We start from the raw sequence: 25,594 nt of genomic DNA on the forward strand, positions 1-25,594 counted from the left end.
CTGTCACCAGTACAGGGGTCAGTTCATCTGCTAGCCCACGGGTTGAAACTAACAGATGAGCCCCTTTTCCTTAGTCTCCCTACCAGGGACTGAACTTGATCTTCTATCATTTGATGTCATGCAAGACCAGATAAATGACAAGTCTTTCGAGAGCCTGCAGAAGTCCTTTAGAACAGCTGCACAGCCTTCTCCACTTCTTTCCAGCAGGTTTCTCACTTAAGAAAAAAACACGCTTCATTACATCGCCTCTTACTTGAGCTGCAAGGGTCTATTCAAGGAAGATAAGCCTCTTAGAAATGAAGTAGCGTTGAATTTAGGTTTTGAGTGACAGCAGGAAGGTTTATCCATTGAACAGACAATACTGCTTTCTCTGCATTAAGCTAGGAGGCGGACAATGATCTGTTTTTTAGGCCGCATCTCATCTCTTTCCCACAGCAGAAGGTGATTAGAGTGAGGAAACAGGGACTCAGAAAGAAAGCTGAGTAGTATCTCCCCAGCCCTCTGTTTCCTGAATAGGACTGGATGGAAGTTCTAGGCCAAGTGCATCAATCACAGATTAGCGATGAGGATGAGATGGGTTACCAGATGCTGAGGATGAACATATGGGCCACTCAACAAACTGTTAATTTAATATGGACAAAGGTTCAAAAAAACCAAAAACATTTTCTGCTAATAGGAAAAAAGAAAATTCCCATAGAGAACACTCCAGAAATGTATGGTCCTCCAGTTGCTGTTTACAAACTTCCATATGCAATTGGGCAAGCCATTTTGTTTGCTATACCAGTATTCATCTGATTGTAGCTAACAGGTTTACTAAAGATTGTTAAAGTCAATTAGCGCATCCATAATGACAGTAAATTCCTAGTCCACAAATAGCAGCGACAAGTGCACTTTAGTTTTTGGGAAATCTAATTTTAATAATTTGTGAATTTGAATATTTTGATCAAACTTCTAAATCAAATATTCTATATGAATAAAATGTTCAATATTGCAATACAAAGCCTTTGACAGCTACTCCATGGGATATCACCTTAAAGGGTTTCCACTATGGATGATCCCTTTTTGTAAGTGATCATAGAGTATCATAGAGTAACCCATTGCTGGAATCTCCAGTGATCAGCTGTAAACTGTGGGGAAACTTGGCAGTAGGTATTCAATGTCCTTGTAGCGCCACTACAGGGAAAGTGAAGAATTACACAGCTCACATTGAAATCAATGAGCTGTCCACGTGGTGTATGGATGTGCCGGGTCCTCCAGAGAGAGATATGTCCTTTGTAGCCACTCACCAAACCATCGTAATAGATGATGCTCCTGAATGCTGTACCCCCCCCCCCTCTAATAATTCACAATTCCCTAATAGGCTACTTGAAAATTGGGTTTCTTAACCAGATAACCCCTTTAAGACTAGCTCAAAATGGCAATGAAGATGTAACATTTAACTGACCAGTCCCAAATTATTTAAGAAATTGTCTCCTGTATTTTATTATTTGATTATATAAACTTGCTTTATTTAGGTCAGCTAAAGGGAAGTATGACTACAGACTACTATATTTTAGTAATGCCTTCAAAACTACCATAGTATACTCAGAGTCGGACTGGCCCACCAGAGTACCAGGGAGTCCCCCAGTGGTTCCGGGCTCTGACACAATAATGGGCCCCAATGATCCAGCAGAAGACAACCCTATTTGGAGGTGACTTTGGAGCCAATCACGTACCAGTAGGGTCTATTTCTTATGTAATGATTTACAAATAACCTATTAGACCTTATTGATGATAGATTTGTGTTCAATGATAACAACAAAGATTACAATGAAATTAAAAGTAGACGTGCACATGATCAATATAGATTGGGGGGGTCAGAATCATCTCCTGAGGGGGGTCCAAGGAATCACAGTCCAACACTGAGTGTAATGTAATATAAGGGTATGTTCACACGGCCTATTTTCGGACGTTTTTCAAGCCGTAAACGCCCAAAAATCGGAAGCAGAACGCCTCCAAACATCTGCCCATTGATTTCAATGGGAAAAATGGCGTTCTGTTCCGACGGGCCATAAAAAAACGTTTTTCATTGACTCTATAGAAAACAGCTCCAAAAACGGCCGTAAAAAAGCCACGAAAATCACGAGTGGCTCAAAAAAAGTCTGAAAATCAGGAGCTGTTTTCCCTTGAAACGAAGGAAAATAACTTGTATCATAATTGACGCAGCGTTGTTATATGCAGCATTGACAAAAGTTTTTGTTCATCTATAAATGTTGGTACATTTTGGTATTTGTTTCCACTAACAATTGGATTTCTTGTTTTTAAAAAAAATTATGTATAATTAAGAAAATAATACTTTGTAACATAGGATGATGGAAAGGTGGAATAAGGACCATATTAGAGATAGTAGGAACCTTTGGCATTTGGAGCCAGTACCCAGGGTAGGGCCCATGCTGTGGTAAAGAAACTTAGGTGGATCACAATAATACTTTACCTTCTCAGGGTTCCAATTGTACAAATTAAAGGCTATGTTTACCCTTGAAAACAATTTTTTTTTTACTAAAACAGGGTATCAGTGTGATTGGTGCAACTTTGTAAAGTATACAGAGCAGCTGTATCGTGCGCTGAGACCTGAATCTGTCAGGTCAGCGGTACTGACGGGTTCATTCGTAGCGGGTCCTACGTGTCTCTGACACGCAGGATCCACCTGTTATCGATTGCATCTAAATTATGAACTTAGACGTGATCGATAACAGCTTGATCCTGCGCGTCAGATACACGCAGGACCTGATGTCATTGGAATGCAATACCAGAGACAGCGCATGGACAAGAATATCGCTGCTATTGGAAAAAAAGCAGACTAATTTCCCAACATCATATGCAGACAATATTCACAGTGAAGAATGGATTTATAAGACATGTTTTACTGAACATTTAAGCCCCATGCACACAAACGTATTTTTGCGCCTGCAATTCACCCGCAAATCTGCGGGTCAATTGCGGCCCCATTCATTTCAATGGGCCCATGAACACGACTGTGGTTTCCACGGTCCGTGCATTGCCCGGGAGCCTGGACTGCAAAAAGATAGGACATGTCTTATTACGGCCACATTTTGCGGTCCAGGCTTATTGAAATGAATGCACACGGCCATTAACCATTAATTTGTCAAAGCTGCAAGGAACAAGGAAGTCTTTAATTTTCATTTACTATCACTGAGCTTATTCAGGGGAAGAGATTGAGTTATATCAACATTTGATATTATAATTATAAGTAAACCCTTCTAGCATGTAAATTGAAGGTTCCAGTAAAAAATGCTGATGTTATTCTTTTTGTGTTATTAATCCCAGTGGGAGCAGCCAGCCTCTTTCTGTTATGTAGAGACACTTCAAGTGTTGTCGGTGTTAATAAACAAGCACATAGCTTTACCCAGAACAAAACAAGTAGACAATGATACCAGATATACAATACTAGAGTTTGTTTGTGGGGAGATATACTAGTATGGCATCATATTATCATTACGTCGTCATTATACAAAGCATTATAGGTAACACAATCTTTTTTATCTGCTAAATTGTGCAGTATAAAGTGTCCCTGGGAACAAATGCTTTTAAACAACTTTTTATTTTTTTAAACTACGAAACTAAACAACCAATACAATATGCATATTAGACACAAAGAAGATCATCTGTGAACCATATTCATATTGTATAATTCACAATATGTGTTTAAAGAACCACTCAGGGCAAAACTCAATCACTGTGGTATGTAGGGCTTGAGGGGGTGGCGCTTGACACAGGGATTCTCTCTTATGTCTCATGCACCACCCCCTCAGGCCCTACACTAGACAACATAGTGAATCTGTATTGCCTGTAGTGTTTCTTTAACAAAAATATATGTTCATGTGATGTATTTTCTGTACTTCTATGGCTTCCCATGGTGATCATTGTAGTGGAATGGTCATTATTTTTGGATAGGTAACCAACCTATTTGTAGCTGGTAATATTGTCAAAATGTCTCTACATATTTAGAAAGTAAACTCTTTCCAGCCAGTCCTGCTTACAGTAAAAAAGTAACTCCCCATGAAAAATAGGCAGCAGTTTAATGTTAAAAGGCACCAAATTATTCAGTGATGTCAGTATCATGGGTGGAGCCATGACAACCTTTCCTTTATTCTTATGAATAAGAGGATTTCTCCTTTAAATTAATTTAGAAATTAAAAACTTGGCCAATCCTACTAGTTCAGATAATGTATCTACATCAGGACTCTGGATTAAAATAATAATAATAATAATAATAATAATAATTAAAATATTGTAAACAAATGCACTGAAATGGAAATCTCGAACATAAAATTCCAAATGTTAAAAACAGTGCTGAAGGATCTGCATTTACTATGATTCTATAGGTTTTATGGTTATGTTTTATTCCGTATGCAGTTTTGTCTACTTATTTTGAATGATTTTATAATGTTTTCTATTGTGTGTACTGTAACAGTGAAAAAACTCATGTAATGATATGGGCCTCACTCACTACATAGAAGTGGATTGTTTGTGTAGGTCTCCCTTAGTCTGGATTCACACATCACGCATTTGTTGCTGATTTTGATGCAGATCTTTGAGCCAAAGTCAGAAGTCAAAAATCTGCATCAAAATGTACAAAATATGTGATGTGTGAATCGAGACTTAAATGGATGCTAACTTTTCAAACAACACATGCAAATCTAGTCGTATACCTAATATATTTCAACTTATTAAAACGTATAAAATTTAGTTGTTATATCCATGCAAATTCTATGTGAAGTTACAGCCATTGGTTGTCTTGCTTCCTGTAATCTGCTGTCCTCCGGTTAAGCAAAATCCGTCCCTAGTTACAGAACAGAATTGACAACTGCAGATGGTGGGGGGTGTTATTCCACTGCCTGCCAATAGAAGTCTATGTAGAGGAGGGGGCAGGAGAAGGGATCAGAGAGAGAGAAAGAGACGCAGACACATTGCCAATACAAAGTCTATGGATAAGGGAGGAGGGAGCAGAGAGAGAGAGAGAGACTGAGTAAGACACACACAGCTGTCCATACAAGTCTACAGAGAGAGGAGGGGGAACAGGAGCAGAGTGAAAAATACACAGACAAATGTGCAGCAGCTTCTGGTTAGATTTCTATGTCACTCTGATGCTGGAATATCAGCTACACTGCACATTATTGCTGTATGATGTCCTGAATGGGGCCGAAGCTTCTATATATGGATAGTTAGAGATAGGAGAGCAGGATTCTTCTCTTCTATGTGTGATGGGTATAGAAGACATTATAGCACCTAGGCTCCCTCAAGTTGCCCAGAGACAAATGAAAATTAGTGATACAGCCTGCAGAGGGAAAAATTGCTAAAAAAAAAAAAGCAGAATACTAGTCATATTATGGCCAGAAAAACTCTTATTCCTCATGTACACACATATGACAGCTTATTCTGAAATGTCACCTGAAAAGTTAGGTATGCTAAGACCAAGGCCCTTTTTGTGACTATTTCATGCCTTGATTTTTGCAGAATCAAATGCAGATTTGCTAGCCATCATTTTTGGGTACATATAAGTTAGCATTTAAAATAGATTTTTTTAAATGGAAGAATTGATAAAAAATGCAATTTTGCCATATTGGTTTTATTTTTTTAACACACTATTCTCTTTAAATGATGCAATAACTTTATTGTGCGGGTTCTTTACTTTTTGGAGCTTTTATTGAATAGAAATTATTTATTTAAAAATACACATTTTTAAACTGTATTTAATGATCAATATCTCTTTTTTATAGTCTTATTTGGGGACTTTAACTATTACACATATATTTTTAACTGTAATATAATGTCACACTACTGTATAACATTACATTCCTGCCTCTCTAAATACAATGGACAAGAAATCACCTAGAGCATACCTAGGGGTGGTGACCGGTATTAAATGGGAGCTCTCTCCTATTGAAAGCAATGCAACCGATCGTGGTCTTAAAAAAAGGTCTAAAAAAAAAAAATTTGGCGTCATCTCCAATCCTGGCTGCTGCTGCGGGAGACTGACTATAAATCACAGCCATTCCCCTGCGGCTCATCTTTCGGGCACAGAGCACTATCACATACGTATGGATGTGGAAATGTACCACTTCCCTCCTCATACATGTACTTGATGATACAGAAAGGGGTTACCAGGGGATAAAGTACAGATGTTGTCCTGCTAAATAAACAAAAAGTGCAGTATCTATCATGGGTAAAACAAAATAGTGCCACCCAGTGGCCAAATAATAAATCATAGGCTTTTGATATGTAAACTTGGGTTATTCATCACTTGTAGGGTATTTAGAATACGGAGAAAGAAATAGGGAGCTATAGTGTACGGCTTTTAATAATGTAAGTCATAATATGGATAGCTTCAGATGCTATTATTTTTGCAGCTTGACATTCTTAGAGCATTGCATTAGGATTTTAAAAAAAACTACTTGTAATTAAAAATAATCTATACAAGGTTTATAGATTTGTCTTAAAGTGATTGCTAAAGAAACCTGGGGATGATGTCTCTTTCTATACTAACAGCAGCCCCACTAACTTTCTTATGGGAGGGGGGGGGGGGTTTGTGGCAGTTGTACGCAATAATAGATAAAAATGGGAAAAGATAGCAAACAATGTAGTGATAAGAGACAAATATGATGGAACATTTCCCATATCATCCATTAGAGGGCTCTTTATGCCACTGCTTGAGTTATGCAGCATTCTAGTAGAATTCTACCAATTGCAATTATTATTCAATATATATTCTCATAGTGTGAAGCACTTTACAAATAGTCTACAATGATTTATCAAATGATGTATCAAATAATGTAGTTTGCAAAAATATCCAACGTAACAAAAATACCCAATACCCATAAGAGGTTCCCGTAAGATACCTACTAAGTTCCATTTATAGCAAACCAAGCTGTTCCAAAAAAAAAGGCATTTTATTTCGGTGATATCCCAAATATATGTACTCTACCTGGATGGAGCTGTGTTTTACCAAGGTCATAATTGCTCCATTTGTAAATGTTGCGTTTAACCTCAGGAAACGTTGCCGTAGACTTTGCAAACAAAGTTTTGATGCTTTCATTCCAATCAGTATCATGTTATAAAGTCCAGCCAAAAAAAGTATTAATTTACCTGACCTGTCATTTTGATATTGCTTCAAGTGAGTTGGCCTTGGTGTTGAGGGGAGAGGGGAGTCTGCCACAGCCCTGAGATGTGTTAGAGACACTGAAAGTTTTCATTTTAACTCCTTAATGAGCCTGACTTCTGACCTACGTTGATGAGTTCCATACCTTTATTAGTGTGCTTTCCAAATATATTTGACACTAGTCACAATTCTGACAGGGTTATAACTAATGAAACCATGCTTAAAAAATAATGATCTGAAATTGCATGTCCTTTTTGGGGGAGGCTAATTCACATAAACATTAGGATGACAACCGTCAGTAAATCTACTCACAGTCAGTTAAAATGAACTACAGTTTTTATTCATAGATACAAAGAGCCTATAAAGAAGTCAAATTATCCTCTATACACAAAAGGTAGTGCACCTATCAGTGATGGTGTAAATTCTCTCCTTGCATTCCTATTTCTTTTCTGGCCATTGATATTATGAAATTAGGCTCTGGGCTATTCTCTCAGCCTTGGGGACTCAAATCCAGAAGTGGACTCAGTTTACCATCTAGTTTGGTTAGCCAGTTAACAGATAATTTAGGAGCACCCATGACTAATGATTCATTTCTTATCATAATGCTCTGCAACTGTGAGGAATGATACTATAATTGTATATTATTAGAATATATTATATTATTACTCATAGGGTATCGTTTAGGTTCTGTATTCTAGTTTGTATTGATTAAGTACAACTACATCTTAACATAGGAATATTTCAATACTGTTGTCATTTCCATTCCCCACTTTCCTTGGTACATCATACAAAATGTACTTGAGGTGGAAAAAGTGCATGACATAGTAAAAAAAAAACCTTAAAGGGGTTTTGTCTGGTTTGAAAAACCCTTTTTCCAATTCAGGACCCTGTTAAAAGGGTTTTTTCAGGCACAAAAAATTGTACGCAAAAAATTATTTATCATCAAAGCTAATAACTTGATAATAAACATCTTGCTTCCCAATGCGCAGTGCTTTCTTAAAATAATATCTCGCTCCCACGGTGCCAGAAGTTCAGCTTGTCTTGACGTGTCATCTCAGCCTCTCTGCACTGTAAGCAGTGCCCCTCTCCCATCCGTGATAACACGTCACTACATATGTGGGCTTACACACTCCCGTGGATGATTACGTGGGCATGACTGCTGCAATCAGGGACTGCATCCCACTGATGACGTATATGTATGTTTCTCTATGTTTGGCTTTATTCGTATTTGATTCATGGTTATCTTCTGCCAGGTTTCTCTTTACCTTAAAGGACATATTATAAGTCATGAATGATGGAAAAAAGGGAATCATGATACCAGTGTGAACAGAGCCTTTTTCTACAAAAACAACAGAATAGGACAATGTAGATAAAATCGCTCTAGTGCAAGCAGAACTTAAGGGTGTGTTCACATCAGCGTTAGGGTTCCATTGATGGGTTCCGCTAGACCTTTCCGTCGGAGGAACACCTCAACAGAAAGGAAACGGAAACCATAGCTTCCGTTTGCATTACCATTGATTTAGCGTAGTCAACTGCTCTATTGTTTCCGTCAATAAACCGGAAACCATACAGAACGGAAACAAATGGAAACCATTTGCAACGGAAGCGTTACCATTGAAATCAATGGTAATGCAAACGGAAACTATGATTTCCCTTTGCCTTTCCGTTGATGGGTTCCTCCAATGGAAAGGTCTAGCGGAACCCATCTACGAAGGGGTGAAGCTGATGTGAATGAGCCCTAACATTGATACTTGGACATATTTGTTACTTTGTTGGTGCTGCATTATGGTACGTTTACACATGGTAGATTTGTTGCAGAAACTTATGCCAGTTGAAAATCCATCCATACATCTTAATAGGATTGATTCTGCAGCATGTGCATGAATTTCTGAAAATCCCCTTAAGATGAATTGGCTTTATGTGAATATAATGCTGATTTTATTACCTAATCATGCAGTAGGTCTGTGCAACCCAACTACTTCCATGACTAAGGTCAAAGATCTAAGATGTGCTTGTAAGTCAAAGAGTATCCTAATATTATGTTATCCAACAGAATAAATACAGAAATTGGGAAAGGGCAAGCTTGGTCAGGTGTGATAGATAGATATGAGATAGATGGATAGATAGATAGATAGATAGATAGATAGATAGATAGATAGATAGATAGATAGATAGATAGATAGATAGATAGATAGATAGATAGATAGATAGATAGATAGATAGATAGATAGATATTTTAGGTTTGTTTTTAATTCATTAGTAAAACATGATAGAATATAGCATCACATTTTGGAATAGAAAGCAACAAATTATCATATTTCTAAATAACTTTTAAAATGAGCAAAAAATAAGAAAACAAAATATACATAAAAAAAATATCTTACAAGTTCTGTAAAAACAAGTAATGTATTTGACGTACTATTTTCTGAAAATAATCTTTCTGGATTCTGGATATAAATTTACACAGTCAGATCCAAAATTATAATAGTATTTTTCTTGGCAGCATAGAGAACTTTTCAAAATCATTCACCTATCCAGGAGGGCAGCACAGAGTATTTCTACGCCAAGAATGTGCTCGTTCTCACTTTGAATTACTCAGGTTAGAATGAAAAACAAATCTGAGCCTTTTTATGCACCAAATATGCCAAGACAAAAAAATGATCAAAGGCACGGTCGCCCATGTGGAGTCTGCCATGCTTTTCATCTTTTCTGGTAATTAATAATTTGTTTCAAAATAATGCCTGCTTGACCAAATCTCCACAAGTCAAACATAGTATATTATATAGTCGTAACATATGTTAGAGGACTCGGGATTATACATTGCATAAAATGTTGAAAGGTCATTGTGAAGTCTTTGGATTTCTTATATACACAAATACTTTTTATTTTCAAAAGTCACAAATATATTTTTTATTTTAGAAGCATTCAGCAAATATTCATTGTTAGTATCTGAAAAGCAATAACAAGGAATATAACATGCAATTTTTGCTCTGTATACACACTATGGCCAATACTGGGATTACCTGTATGCGTCTAAACCAAATTGTGTTCAGGAATAATTAAAACGTGCCCATGCAACTTCAAAATAAATCCTTAAAGGCTATGTACACCTTTAAAATCATTTTCTTTTTTTTTTTAATAAAAAATGTCAGTGTGATTGGTGCAACTTTCAAAATTCTTTTTGATATAAATTATTTTTATGTTTTGATATACATCTGCTTTCTATACTATATACAGGGCAGCTGTATTGTGTGCTGAATCCTGTATCTGTCATGTCCGCGGCACTGACGGGTTCAGTGTCAGCGGGTCCTGCGTGTCTCTGAACCGCAGGATCGAGTTGCTCGCGATCACATCTAAGTTGATAACTTAGATGTGATCGATTACAGGTGACGCAGGACCCGCTTTCACTGAACCAGTCAGTCCCGCCGACCTGACGAATTCAGGTCTTAGCGCACGATACAGCTGCTCTGTATACAGTATACTAAACAGCTGTACAACAAAAAGTAAAAATCATTTTTAATAAAAAGTATTTTGGAAGTTGCACCAAACACACTGATAAAAATGTTTAATTTAAAAATAGATAAATAAACTATTTCAAAGGTGTACATAGCCTTTAAGAAGTGTGTGTGTGTGTGTGTGTGTGTGTGTGTGTGTGTGTGTGTGTGTGTGTGTGTGTGTGTGTGTGTAAAACCCATCCACCTTACCAGTTTTCTTCATAAAAGGTGTATAAGATCTAACAATCTAACTGTTCTTTTGCTGTTGCGGTGCTTAGAAACAGGTGGTACGCATCTGACTTCACAAATTTTAATTCTAAGAATTTTAACACAGTGACTGGCCTCAAGCTAACTGCAAACACTGAGTTCATATGTAAAGAGTGCATAAAACAAGAGTGCCAAAAATCCTTTATTTGTTTATTTTTCTTCATTTTAATGTGTTTTTAGGGCAATAACATACCAAAAACGTAATGTTCAGTTCTAGTTTATAAGATAATATATATATAAAATATTTTTTCCATATGAAAATACAGAGAAAAATACTTTTATACAGGAAAATACATTTACTGGAAAGACCTTAAATCCTGCTTACCCGGTTGTGTTAAACCTATTTAGCTACGTACAAGCACTCCCCATCTATTAAAGAGAAAATCTTTTGTGAACCTATTGCAGCTTTAATAAATGCATGCTATAAAATTCACTAATGTCCCTATGGAACCTATATGTCCAATGTCGATTTTCTTTAATACAATTCACTTCTTACAAATTCAACTAAAGTATTTAAACATTTACTAAGGTTGTCATAAACACTTTCCTTATACTTGATCAAATTCAGCTCCAGACTTAATAATGTTAACTGTAGTTATTTAATTTTGAAACGCAAAGACCAAAAGCTCAAAAATGTATAACATTATAAATCTAGTTACAGTGATGTAGTATTTCATGCACAGGAAGACAAACACATAGTGAGCCCCGAAGAGGAAAAAGGTTCAAATGGTCATCCAAAAGCCTGCCTAGAGGTGAAACAATTAGTGATGGAGTCATACTAAGTGGGACAAGCTTGCCCGGTAAAAGAGATACTTTAAAAAAAATTATAATAAAGAAAAAAATAGTTTTTGGTTTTGTTTTTTTAAGCACAAGCGCAAAGCTATTCAATTATTGTTATATTTATTATTATTATTACAACTACCTTATAAAGATACAGGATCCCTAAGGTCTACTTACAGTTGGTGTCACTTCCTTGCCCTTCCCAGCAGATTGTACAATACTCAATTTACTCAGCAGGGGGAGACAAGGAGCACAGAGTAAAAGATCTTTTACATTTTTTGAGTAGCATGATGAGAGCAATTGAAAAAAATATATAAAAAAATATTTCATTAAATATTTTTACCATTTCAGTTACAAATATTTATTATGACCTACCTTATGTCATTAATAATTTTAGCATCTAGACTTTATTAGTAGACTTCATATGATAGTGAGGAGGTGTCATTCATACCCCTAAGGAATACATATTTATGTATTCCTTGGTACAATAAATTAAACACCAAGTGGGCCCTCAGCAAAAAGGACACAGTTTTTTTCATTATTATTGCAGTGCCTGTGGTTAGTCAAGGTCAATAAAGTAGGTGGTCATACAGTCTCCGTCACTGCATCTCCATTATAGCAAGGTCTCTAGGCATCTCCCAAAACTGCCTGTGTTACTAGTGAATGTCCATCTCTGAACACCAGCGGTCAGAGCTCCATTTTTATGATACAGAGCGCCATATACTCTGCATAGACACAGAGATAAATAATAACATTCTTACTGTTTGCAGCCATCACTAGGGGGAGCGTCAGCGCTTACTGCATACCAGTTTATTATTGCATTCAATGTAATAGGACTCGTTCACACAGCAGTATTTTGGTCAGTATTTTGCTTTAGTATTTGGAAGCCAAAACCAGGAGTGGATCCAAAACACGGAAGAGGTACAACTCTTTCCATTACACTTTTTCTCTGTGTCAGTCCCACTCCTGTTTTTGGCTTCCAAATACTAAAATAAAATACTGACCAAAATACTGCCATGAGAAAGAGGCCTTAGGCATATGAATTTTAGCATTTTCTGTATCATAAAAATGGACCTCCAACCCCTATATACATTATATTAAATTAATCTGCATGGAATTTTGGACCTATTTAGACTATACAAAAGCAAAATGGTATTCAAGGGTGCAAATTTACTTTAAGGTTAATGTATCCGCCACCAAAAATTTGTCTTGGTTGGAATCAGTTCTACCAAGTCTCTAATCCATTGTGCCAACAAATGAGATAAGAATATCAGAGAGATATCATATTTTATACATTATGGTGTGTGATTATTAGAGGGAAGGGAACCTGTAGACCTATGGACTAGCCAATTCAGTGTAGACAACCAATAGTAAGTGTTCATGTTGATAACCTGTATATCTGTGAGTCTATGATAATAATACAATATTTTCCAAACAATGGAAATTAAAAGACATGCTCACACATTGTTGTTTTGGCCATTATGGCATATTCTTCAGATGATAATCAGTCAATACTTTTCTAAGCAGATACAAGTCAGAATATAATACTATTCAATTGTTGGATAAAATTTGAGGACTAGGAATTGGTGTCACATAATTACTGAAATTAACACTTGACAACCCAATTCAGAAGGCAATGTCTACTTGTTTACATGAAGGGGAGTGGTATTGCCAACATATTAGAGAATTCACTCAATAAAGAAATTTATCTTACAAAGATATTCCTGTATTTAACAGTATAATAGTCACACTAGGTCCCATTCTACTGTCATTTACGTGACTTATAAATACCAAGCAAACTTAGAAAACTCGGCAGAATAAAAGGCCTTATATATTTAGCCAGGCCAATACGTGAATTGTATATGTGATGTAATTACGACAAGTAATAGTTGGAGTCTTGATGGCTCAGTCCACTGGCACCAAGAAGCAAAACCTTTCACCTTCAGGTCAGCAGTTCAAGTCTGTCTCAGGTCACAAGTAACCAAAAACAATTAACATCTGAAAGTCATTTCAAGAACTGGGTGGATTACTTGTAATTCAACCCTCCCATGTCCACATCCCAAAGTCACATTTTATATTGATAATGGCAGCAAAGAAAATAAGAATTAATTGGCCGTCAATTTGATATTGAGCTACCTGTTTATATCACTGCAACTAAATCTTGTATCAGTGGGATGGATGGATGGATGGATGGATGGAGGGATAGATGGATGGATGGATGGATGGATGGATGGATGGATAGATGGATGGATGGATGGATGGATGGATGGATGGATAGATGGATGGATGGATGGATGGATGGATGGATGGATGGATGGATGGATGGATCGATAGATGGATGGATGGATGGATAGATGGATAGATAACTCTGGTGTGACTATGTTTTGTCTTAAGATGATGATATTAGTTTTTTCCGCATAGTCTTAAAACCCAGTGCTCTTGTATTGAATCACTATATACTGAGTTTAATAAACCTTGGGGAAAAAAGCCAAATCTTCTAGTTTCAACTCCAAGGAGAATTTGCATTATATAAACTGCACACAGTTTAGGAGTATGTAATACCAAGTACCAAACCACCAAATACTAGATAATTCTCTGCCAGTTAAATGGCAATAAGATGCAGTAAAGCATTGTGTTAAATTGCTTCTATTTCCCTTGCGTTAATATTAAAAGAGGTGTCACGTTTGGAAAACCCCCTTTTCATATTGCGGGTTCCCTGAAGACAAGCTGAATGCAAGGATTCTTAATCATATCAGTTTATCTACCACAGCTATTTATTTGCTGTGTTTGGACAAGTCAACTAAAATGATCTCTACAGATTCTTCCGTCTCTAAAGCTTGATATGTTTCAATTGTGTAATGATTGGGCCAATAATCTGATTGTAGATGGTCGAACATGCTCAATATCACACACAGACAGAATTACTTCTCTACAACTAAGGGTCCTTCTGTTCTCGTTGGCTTTCCATGGATCTTTTCAGTGTGCTGTGTATGAGCCATGTTCAGTCAATGGCCCATATACAGCTCTACAAGAAGAGCCAATGGATGCCAAAGGGCATGATACTCAGCAGAGCGCTGCAGCCCCTTCGTTCCAGTGACGATGATGATGATGATGATGGTGATGATGATGATAAACTTTGCAAGATGGGATAGGACTATTACCACAATGATTCAATTACTTTTAACAACTTAAAGGGAAGGTGTCATGAAATTTTTGTTTTTATCATATTGCTTTTAATATGATATTAACATCAGTTTTATTTATTTGTGTTCTCATGTTCTACTTTTTACTTTGTTCTTACATTTACTTCTCTATGGGGGCTGATATTTTTTTTTCATCTCTGTATGTGTCGATTAACGACAAATACAGAGATGGAATACGGCACATACATCCCCATAGAGAATGCGAACGGGAGCCGTTCCATTCTCAGAAGCGTACACCGTCTGTGTGGGAACGGCGCATTCGCCACTTCCACACAGACCAAAACGAAGCTCGTTTGCAGAGCGAAATCCGGCGCCATTTTCATGTGGACCTGAAGCCGCTGCCGGACAGTAAGATGACGACTTCCGGCCGCGGCTTCCGGCCATATGTTCAAGGAAGCGAAGGAGCAAGGAATAGGAGCGGAGGAGGCGGCAGGAGAAGGTAATTTATGTTCGTGTATGTTCTGTGTGTATTATGTTCGTGTTATTCTGTCTGCTGAGCACTGTATCTAATCGTCCTACACTGTGCAGTCGCTCAGAAAATGGTGGCACACAGTGTAGGAGGTTTGAAGATTCAAACCCCTCCTTCTCCTGGCACTAGCCAGAAGAAGGGAGGGGTGATTGTGTGAGGACACTAGAGAGAGTGTGTCCACCCCAAATTTGCAGCATAAATCAATGAGGTTGCTTTACCACATTGACCATGCTGCAATTTTGGGAACTGCTCCCTCTAGTGCTCAGCACATGGAAATGTTATAAATTAGAATCTAATTTATAATATTTCCTGACTATGAAAAAAATTAAAACAATGTGTAATCACTTAAATAATAATTGTTTAACTAAAATAAAAAAAAACAATTCTAACGACACATTCCCTTTAAAGATACAGGTAGGATATAACTCCATGTCGTAGATAAAGGGAGGCTCAAATAAAGATGACACATTTTGTTTCAGATGAAGCAAAACATGCAGAGGACATCTGATCCTCCAGATGACTTCCTTTACTGCAAATCTCTGCTATCTGATTTCGCCTCCCTCCCAGGTTCAACAAAGGTTCTTTTCTTCACTAATCAAATCATAAACCAGCAGAAGCTCTACCATCATCATCATCATCATCATCACCACCACCGCAACACTCGTGTGCTTTATAAATGCACACATTCCTGTCACTATGGGCATAATAGAAACTCTGACTTTACCATCAGTATCTAAAACAAATGATTCAAAAGATTATACTAGATACAGAATAGAAACAAACAGTCAATGATGTTTGAGCTATAGAAGCAGAAAGAAGCTCATGTGCAGAGAAAAGAAAATAAGAGAAAATAAAAGTGCAACATTGTGTGACAGCTGTGCAAAACGACAATAATCGGACTCTGACACAGAAATCAAACTCTGTCCCTGTTATTAACCAGGGTGGCAAAGTGGTTGGCATTGTTACCTTACACCACTAGCACTGGGATTGTGGCAGTGATTCCAACCAAGGTGCCATCACTCTGCAATCAATGTTTTTTAGCAGAACTCTCATGTCACAGGGGTAATTACTACCGATTATTGTAGCACATGAAATACATAAAGGTTTAAATACATAACATGAAGAAACGATAAAAACAAGCAAGTACAGTAAACATCAGCTCACTGATTGACAGACCGATACAGAAGGAGAAAAGACTTTGCGAGCGCTTACAACATTACCTGGACTACAAATTGCAACGATGCACCCAGTCAACAGGTGGTTGACAGTGAAGTTGCACATATTGCTTTCCCCTGACAGCAACCTCTCTGGCAACCACACCTCACAGGCGGTGACATCATCCTGTGCCCCAGTGATGTCACAAGCCCTTGTTGCCTATATTATGCAGGTTTCAGCTGATGGAACCTACTGTATAGCACTTAGACCTTAAAATCTGAGGGAAGGTTTCATAAATGATCAGCATAAGGCTACATGTGCAATTTAGTACAGAAAATATGCATCGAAACCGCAGTTAAAGCCAGGTAATTCCACATGTAAGATCCGCACTTAATGGTGGTTTTTAGGGGCGGTTTTTACGTTTTGATGCGGATATAGGTGCGGTTTTATGTTGCAAATTTTGGTGCATTTGTTTTAAACTTGTCAGATACAATTCTGAGGCAGAAACACAAGATAAATTGACATGCTGCAGAATTTCAAATTTGCACCGCAGGTCAATTTACATGCGGAAAGTTTCCGCAACGTGTAGATGAGATTACTTGAATTCACATTTACTTTGCTGGTACTGTATTACGCTGTAAATCCGCAGGAAAATACGCGCAGCAAATACGCACGTCGTATGCACAGTGTGCATTTGGCCTAAGAATGAGAAAATGAGGACCTGTTATATACTGTACTTCTTGTTTACATGATAATAATTGAATAAATTCATGATTGCATACACTAGACCATATTATAATAGATTTATGCTGCCCATGGCTAGAACAATTTCTGTAATACACTGTGTGATTTATCATAGCTAGTAATAATCAAAATCAAGACCAGAATTGGGTTAAGTTTAGTACATAGCAGTGATCCAACTATTCCCCTGATTTACCAGGATATCTGGGAACCCATGCTGGCAGGATTAATTGGCAGTACAATGCAGTGTCTACATGACTTAAAGGGGTTATCCAGACTTTTTATATCAGCAGTAGGGCAGGGGATAGTGTAAAATAATAAACCAGCAGATATTTACCCTGTGAAGTGCTCCCACGCTCAAGTGCTGAGACCCCTTTTTCAATGGCTCAGGTCCCAGAAGATCCAGCAGTGGTCACGTCCTGTTCATCGGTCACATGCTGCTGCAGCCAATCACTAGCCTCAGTGGTGATGCTACCATGAATGCCACCTGAGCACTGAGGACAGCGATTGGCTGCAGTGGCACGTGACCGATGAATGCCACCTGACCACTGCAGGAGCATTCCCGGGAGCGGAGCCATGGAAAATGGGGTCTTAGCACTGGAGCAGGGGGTACTTCAGGGGGTAAGAATCTGCTGGTTTATTATTTTATACCATCCCATTGCCCTGCTACTGATTTGGAAAAGTGCCGGATAACCCCTTTAATGAGAGCAATTAAAAAAACATGTGTGGGCAGATTGATGACTGATCAACTGTTTGGCATGTGAATGGCAGAGTGATTAGCATTACCATCTAGTAACCCCGTTACCGTAGGCCCTGCTCATCCAGTGAACCATCTGCATGCAATTTATATGTGTAACATGGGTTCTCGTAGTTTGGCCTGCTCCTACAATTCCACAACAAATTAGTAAGTTTTAGCTCTTCTATGTAATGTCAATACATTCTCCGTACAATGCTAAGGAATATGATGTTGCAAAATGCCAAGCAATTATATGCGATTCCAGAGGCAAATAAAGTGTCAGATCTGAATGGCAGTGACACCCCTGAGACGTCACTCACTTTGTATAAATGTGAGCTTGGAATTTCTATAGCTGTTTGTAATATATTAAAGAAATGGCAAGTGGAAAGCAAGTACCTGTAACCTTCAGTCCTGTCTATTATCTGTTCTCTTCTTGTCCATCTATCCCATGGCTCAGGTCATATAAAACACTACCAGTTTCCGCACATGAATTCTCTTTGATTATTTGCTGTTGCACTGAGCAAATATGATCCATTATAATACATTGAGATTTAAATAGTTATTTAATAACACAAGCATTGTACATCTCAGTGTATTCCTCACCCGTTCTCACAAATCAAATATTAATAGGCATCTCTGGAACTACATTTTGTATCACGCAGAGCATCAATTCCTACAGATTTGCAACTCATTTACATGCCCGAGTTGGTTTTAAGAAGAAGGAACTTTTCACATTTAGCTGAATTTCATACTATAGATCTGGCTTCCTTGCAAACGTCCATTCTTTAAGAAGTGACAGACTGTTTGTCAGTTAAACTCCTCCTGTCATGTATTCCGACCACTGCCAACTCATGCAAGGAGACCTTCACTTTTGCTGCTACCATTTGCACCCTGTGCAACCTTTGTCATTGATCACTGATCCAATCCAGTGCCCACATGTTCTTCAAATGCCTACACAAGTAATGAGGTGCTTGTGGTGTAAAATTAAACTGTCAACTGTCAGCGATTGATAACCACAGCGAGAGCTGACCTAGAACACCTGCACTAGTGGCCGAGACAGGTGTGACACGTTTGATCGTTGAAGCCTACCAGTCAACTTGACCCAAAGGTGTCCCTGTGCGGACTCTATGCTTGACAAAGTCATCTCGCTGTTCAGCATCGCATTTCATTTCACTGTGCATGACAAACACCAAAACAAGCGTTCAGTCCTCTGGTCATCCCAGTTTCTCAGCTCGCTCTGCTACAACACGCTGACTATCACTTATGGTATTTCTGAAAGATTAACACCCCCCATTTACATGTATCATTCATTCGTTTTTAAGTAATTGTAATGATTATTGTCTAGTCTAAATGCACGAAAAGATCAACAATAATGTTAAAACTATCATTTATTTTTTTTTGCAGAGTTGATCACGGATACATACAAATGATCGCTTTCGTTAGGGGTATAAATAAAGGTCAGTTGTCGCACATCCAACATTGACATTTACAATACATATTCTGCTACAATCAAACGTACGCTAGAAAATGGAAAACTATATGCAATGATTGTTCTGATAAAACAAAATTCACAATAAAATGTAATAAGGGAATTGTTACATGTGAATGAGTCTTAAAGCGGTTATAAAAGTTATACAATTTTCCAATATACTTTACGTATTGATTTTCAAGTTTCAGTTTTCAAAATCTCTGCTTGTTGTTTTTCAGTAGGAACCTTCATTGTTTTCTTCCAGTGAATAACATTCTGTCCATGGTCATGTGATGGACACACAGGTGCACGGCTCGTTACAGTTACAGTATGTGTATCAGAGCTGTGTCTAACGATCCCAGCACTTGTCTGTCCATCACATGACTATAAACAGAATTGTATCCACTGGAAGTAAACAATGAATGTTCCTACTGAAAAACAACAAGCAGAGATCTTGAAAACCATGAGGAATTAATGCAGAAAGCATATTGGAAAATGTAATAACTTTAAATTATACAAAAAATAACATTAATTTACTGAAACTGGACAACTGATTTAAGGGCTAATTCACATGACCGTTTTTATCTCCGTGTGGTATCCTAGTTTATAATCAGCGCATTACTGGACAGTGACCCTATTGTAATCAAGGGTTCAATTCACATAAACATTTTTTTGCACACACACGCAGAGTCGGACCATGCAAAAGAAAAAAAATGCAGCGTGCATCTTTGAATTTCAATTTGCTGACGAAAATAGTTTGTAGAAGTCATTGTAGACCCCAAATAAGTGCATTGCAATACGAATGTGAAAAAAACATACAATATAGATCTGTATTAGATCCATGTTATATGGTTGGGTCAGAGGATTTTATTCTTGATAATTTCTGAGATGTACATACGTAAAAAAATGAATCCAATATGGATCCAACACGGATCTAATATGGACAAACAGCCGTAATACGGACATCCTTACGGAACGCAATATGGTTGAAAATTTGTCATTTTTTGGATGTAATACATACGGTCATGGGAATTAGCCCTAACACTCAGTTACTGAAGTCTAATTGTTTGAATTGTACTATTAGAAAATAGCATAATATATATTCTATATTTGATATACCATAAGAAAATGAGAAATTCAATAAACCTATAGGTGTGTGTGAGCGTAAATGTGCAGAGGGGTAACTTGTCTGTCCCCCAATACATAATCTGTAACAGGGCCCTCAACTATCACACTCATTTGTAATGGTGGTCTCCTCTTATCAACTCCAGGGTCTGAGTGTGACTGCATCCTCAGGTACCCTAAAGTTTACGTGTGTGTGTGTGTGTGTGTGTGTGTGTGTGTGTGTGTGTGTGTGTGTGTGTGTGTACTTTTGTATACTAAGAGATCATATAATCTCACAATATTGATCAGAGCATATGAATGCAGATATCTCGGACTACTGTCTGAGTTGTAGGCCAATGTATTCATTACTATAGAGAGACAGAGAGAGACATTTTTCTTTATGCTGCTTGAGAAACACAGTAAAAGTATCATTGATAGACATTCCCCCACAGTATATTAGGTTCTTTTTAGGTTCTTGTGCCATAAAGATAAAAATCTATTAACTTGTTTCTGACCTTAATGACACATGAATCTGTAGAGACATCTCAGAAGTCATATCTCTTCCGACTTTTACATGCACAGGCCAACGCACTAGAATCCCTTGCCCAATGTAAAAGCTTCACGATGATTGGAACAGTGACAGGGATTGAGATTCTGGTCTTGCTGGCTGGCGGTGGATTGAAGTCCTATGGGGCTTTAAACTGGCCTTTGCTTTCTGTTTGAATTTAGAGGCATTTTTACCATATGTTTTAGATACCTAAAAATCAGGTTTGTTGCAGGAGGACATATGCTACAGGGAACAAACATATGCCTGAGACTAAAAGACACAAAGCTCCCCATATTACAGCTTGATGTATTGCAGACCTAATTAAATCTGATTAATGTGCTGTTTATTCCTGTTAATCTTACTTTGCTTTTAATTTAATTTAGTGAAAAACAAATCGTGCTTCAAAAAAATCAAAAACCTTGGGGATTTTAAAATTCTCTCGTTGTTTACCATGGTGTTTTACTTTGTGCAAGATAAACAAAAGAAGATGGAAAAAGAAATGTGTTTAATATGTATTAGGCGCTGTTCACATGTGCATTGTGGCTTCCATTTACAATGGAAGTCACAACGTAGTGGCCATTGCACGTGGTATGCCACCAGCGCCCGTCGGACCCCATTGACTAACAATGTGGGCTCTCGGAGTTCCATCATGGTGTGAGTCGTATTTTGAATGGAGGCTCCAGACAGAGACTCCAAAAGAAATGTGAACATAGCCTTAATCTTCTTATCATCATATACACACATGTGACGACCTAAGTGACCTTCTATAGGAGAGCATTTCTCATATTATTATACTGTATATTGTAGCTAGGAACATAGATGTACCCATTCATTATAGTTAAGTGCAGAATTATTATATATATATATATATATATATATATATATATCTCTAGAAACATCATTGCGATGTTTTTTTAATGACAGAATTCAGAGATGTAATCTCCAGATCAATCCCATAAGTGGTGACAGAAGCTATAATTTTCAAGTTTTGGAAGGCAGAAAATTAAATCTGTCTCCATTACTTTCCCAAAACCAAAAATGCCTGCTTAGCCTGAAAGGACCTAAAGACGATACAGAAATGCATAGTTGTCAATAATCACGATTTTTGCTGGACTATACCACAAATCATTCTGTAAAGGGCAGAGTTTATGCTAATTTAATTTATAAAAGGAGTGTATCTGGGCGGTCCCATGTGGAACTAGGTTGCAACTTAAATGTACCATGATTTTTACGCTGATGTCACCTGACAAGTTTTCACAAAACAATTCAAACATTAATAAATAAAATATATATATATATATATATATATATATATATATATATATAAACACACACATTACATATAAAAAGACCAGCAGCACCAGCCTGAAAATATGGATGGGTGCACGCCCTGGGAACCCGATCACGGTTCCAAATCCTCCGATATGTGTCCAAAGATAGGCATCAGTCCAAGTCAAGGTGAAAAAAGTAGCTTTTAATAGCCCTAGTGCAACGTTTCGGCTCAATACACGGAGCTTGGACATTTAGGTCCAGAATTATTTGGACAGTGACACAATCTTCATGATTTGGACTGTGCATGCCACCACATTGGATTTGAAATTAAACAACTGAGATGCAATTGAAGTGTAGACTTTCAGGTTTAATTCAAGGGGTTGAACAAAAATATCCTGTGAAACGCTTAGGAATTTCAACCATTTTTCTACACAGCCTCCTCATTTCAGGGGCTCAAAAGTAATTGGACAAATTAACATTACCATAAATAATATGGTTATTTTTTAATACTTTGTAGAGAATCCTTTGCAGGCAATGACTGACTGAAGTCTGGAACCCATGGACATCCCCAAACGCTGGGTTTCCGCCTTTGTGATGCTTTGCCAGGCCTTTACTGCAGGTGTCTTCAGTTGTTGCTTGTTTGTGGGTCTTTCTACCTTACGTTTTGTCTTAAGCAAGTGAAATGCATGCTTGATCGGGTTGAGATCTGGTGATTGACTTGGCCATTGCAGAATATTCCACTTCTTTGCCTTAAAAAAAACTCCTGGGTTGCTTTCACAGTATTTTTTGGGTCATTGTCCATCTGTACTGTGAAGCGACGTCCAATCGACCTTGCTGCATTTGGTTGAATCTGAGTAGAAAGTTAATCCCTGAACACTTCAGAATTCATCCGGCTGCTTCTGTCTTCAGTCACATCATCAGTAAACACTAGTGACCCAGTGCCTTTGGCAGCCATGCGTGCCCATGCCATCACACTGCCTTCACCATGTTTTACAGAGGATGTGGTGTGCTTTGGATCATGAGCCGTTCCAAGCCTTCTCCATACTTTCTTCCTCCCATCATTCTGGTACAGGTTGATCTTAGTTTCATGCTGTTCCAGAACTGGGTTGGCTTCTTTACATGTTGTGTGGCAAAGTCTAATCTGGCCTTTCTATTTCTGAGGCGGATTAATGGTTTGCACCTTGTGGTGAACCCCCTGTAATTGCTCTCATGAAGTCTTCTCTTTTTGGTAGACTTAGATACTGATACACCTACTTGCAGGACAGTGTTCTTCACTTGGGTAGATGTGGTGAAGGGGTTTTCCTTCACCATGGAAAGGATTCTGCGATCACCAGTGCGTTCCTCTTTTTTCAAGAATGTACCAAACTGTTGATTTGGCCACTCCTAACATTTGTGCTATCTTTCTGATGAATTTCTTAATTTTTTTCAGCCTAACGATGGTCTGTTTCACTTGCATTGAGAGCTCCTTCGACCACATGTTGTGGGTTCACAGCAACAGCTTCCAAATGCAAATGCCACACCTGGAGTCAACTCCAGACCATTTACCTGCTTAAATGATGATGGATTAACAAGGGAATAGCTCATGCAGCCCATTAAATAGCCTTTGAGATAATTGGCCAATTATCTTTGGTCCCTTGAAAAAGAGGCAGCTACACATTAAATAGCTGTAATTCTTAAACCCTTCCTCAAATTAGGATGTGAATACCCTCAAATTAAAGCCGAGAGTCTGCACTTTAAGCCCATATTGATTATATAACTGTATATTCAATATGTTTTGGTAAACAGCTAAAATGCCGAAACTTGTGTCACTGTCCAAATAATTCTGACCTGAACTGTACATATATATATATTACAATTATCAACTAAGTCATGTCATCAGGCACTTTTGACGTTTTTTTTAACCTGCAAGAACGTTTTAAGAATATAATTAAGGGCTTATGTACATGACAGGCCTTTATGTGCGGAGGTGCTCAACCACAGTGAATGCCATATTGACACCCATTGGAGGCATACGAAGGTACAGAACAGGCCACGTGTGCCTCTATGGAAACCAAAACAGAGCCATAATACGGGCATGTGCATGAGCCCTTAGGCCGGAGAGTACACGTAATGGCCAAACATCTTATAAAATATGCTTTTATATAACTTTTATATAACTTAGAGTTTTTGTGGATCATTTTGTTGTATGTTTTAAGTTATTTTCTTTCCTGTCAACCGATTAATATCCAGCTTTTTACATGATGAATAAATAACAGTGACTGCTCAGTCAAGCAATCTCTGAGGTGTACACAATGTCGTTCTGGGGGACATGGCCTTCCTCTTCCATTCCTGGAATGTGTTGGCACTTGATTATCATAGCGGTAACAGAAGAAGCCCAAAAACAAGCCCATGATGAAGACCAACACTTGCAGGTAATTATACCAACATTGTGTTGTTTGGATATTACATTCTCTGCTCTCACTGCTTCTTCCCCAGCGATTTCCATGTTACAATAATAATATTATTTTAAAGGCAAGGTTTAAAATCTTATTCAAAACAGGATCCATTCCACATCCTGAGAAGGAGGCATCTTTGCAGATAGTGCACTAATTGATCTGGAATGTGTGCTGATTTTCATTTTCAGTGTTTGTCAAGAGGTTCACAATATCAGGAAGCAGGAGATGGCTCATCAAAGACTCCTGCTCGGTCCCACTACTCATCAACTGGACAGTGCCTTGTTTCATGGACCCAGAGGAAATGCATCTCCCTCAGCCCATTGTTGAGCACTTCCTTTTGTCTTGAAGTTTTTCAGGAGGAGACATTTGACTTTCCAATGAACATTTTTTTCCCAGTGGGTAATTTTCCTTAATCGCTTCTCCTGCAATGATCTAAGTATTTCTACATACCTTAAAACATCAACTTTGGCTAGCAAACAAAAACTATTGTCACGACCTACAACTGACTTCTGGTAAAGTATATTACTTTTTGCTGTACATTAGGGAGGGTATTTATTTGTACACCTGTCACTCCCTGTTTCTCTAAATATATTTCACTAGCACGAGTTGGGGTATTATTAGGTGTCGCCAAATTATTTTCATTAGTGATAAAGTTATTGGTGGTAACATCTGCACCTACAGATGTAGAAGAGCATTGGTGAATTGTAATAACTCTATAGAAAGCTGACTTTTTTTCAGCACAAATGTAATAGTTTTTCAGTTAC

General features: G+C 37.8%; 1 long non-coding RNA gene across 1 annotated transcript; it reads left to right on the top strand.

The window, feature by feature from the left end:
• The first annotated feature begins 16,803 nt into the window (after window positions 1-16,803).
• On the top strand, window positions 16,804-25,295 carry LOC142760863 (uncharacterized). The gene is made up of 4 exons (XR_012883429.1): window positions 16,804-16,892; window positions 19,409-19,461; window positions 24,625-24,806; window positions 25,019-25,295. It is a non-coding gene; the product is annotated as an uncharacterized LOC142760863 (long non-coding RNA).
• The last annotated feature ends 299 nt before the right edge of the window (window positions 25,296-25,594 follow it).

This window comes from Rhinoderma darwinii, chromosome 4, assembly GCF_050947455.1.
Source record: "Rhinoderma darwinii isolate aRhiDar2 chromosome 4, aRhiDar2.hap1, whole genome shotgun sequence".
NCBI lineage: Eukaryota > Metazoa > Chordata > Amphibia > Anura > Rhinodermatidae > Rhinoderma > Rhinoderma darwinii.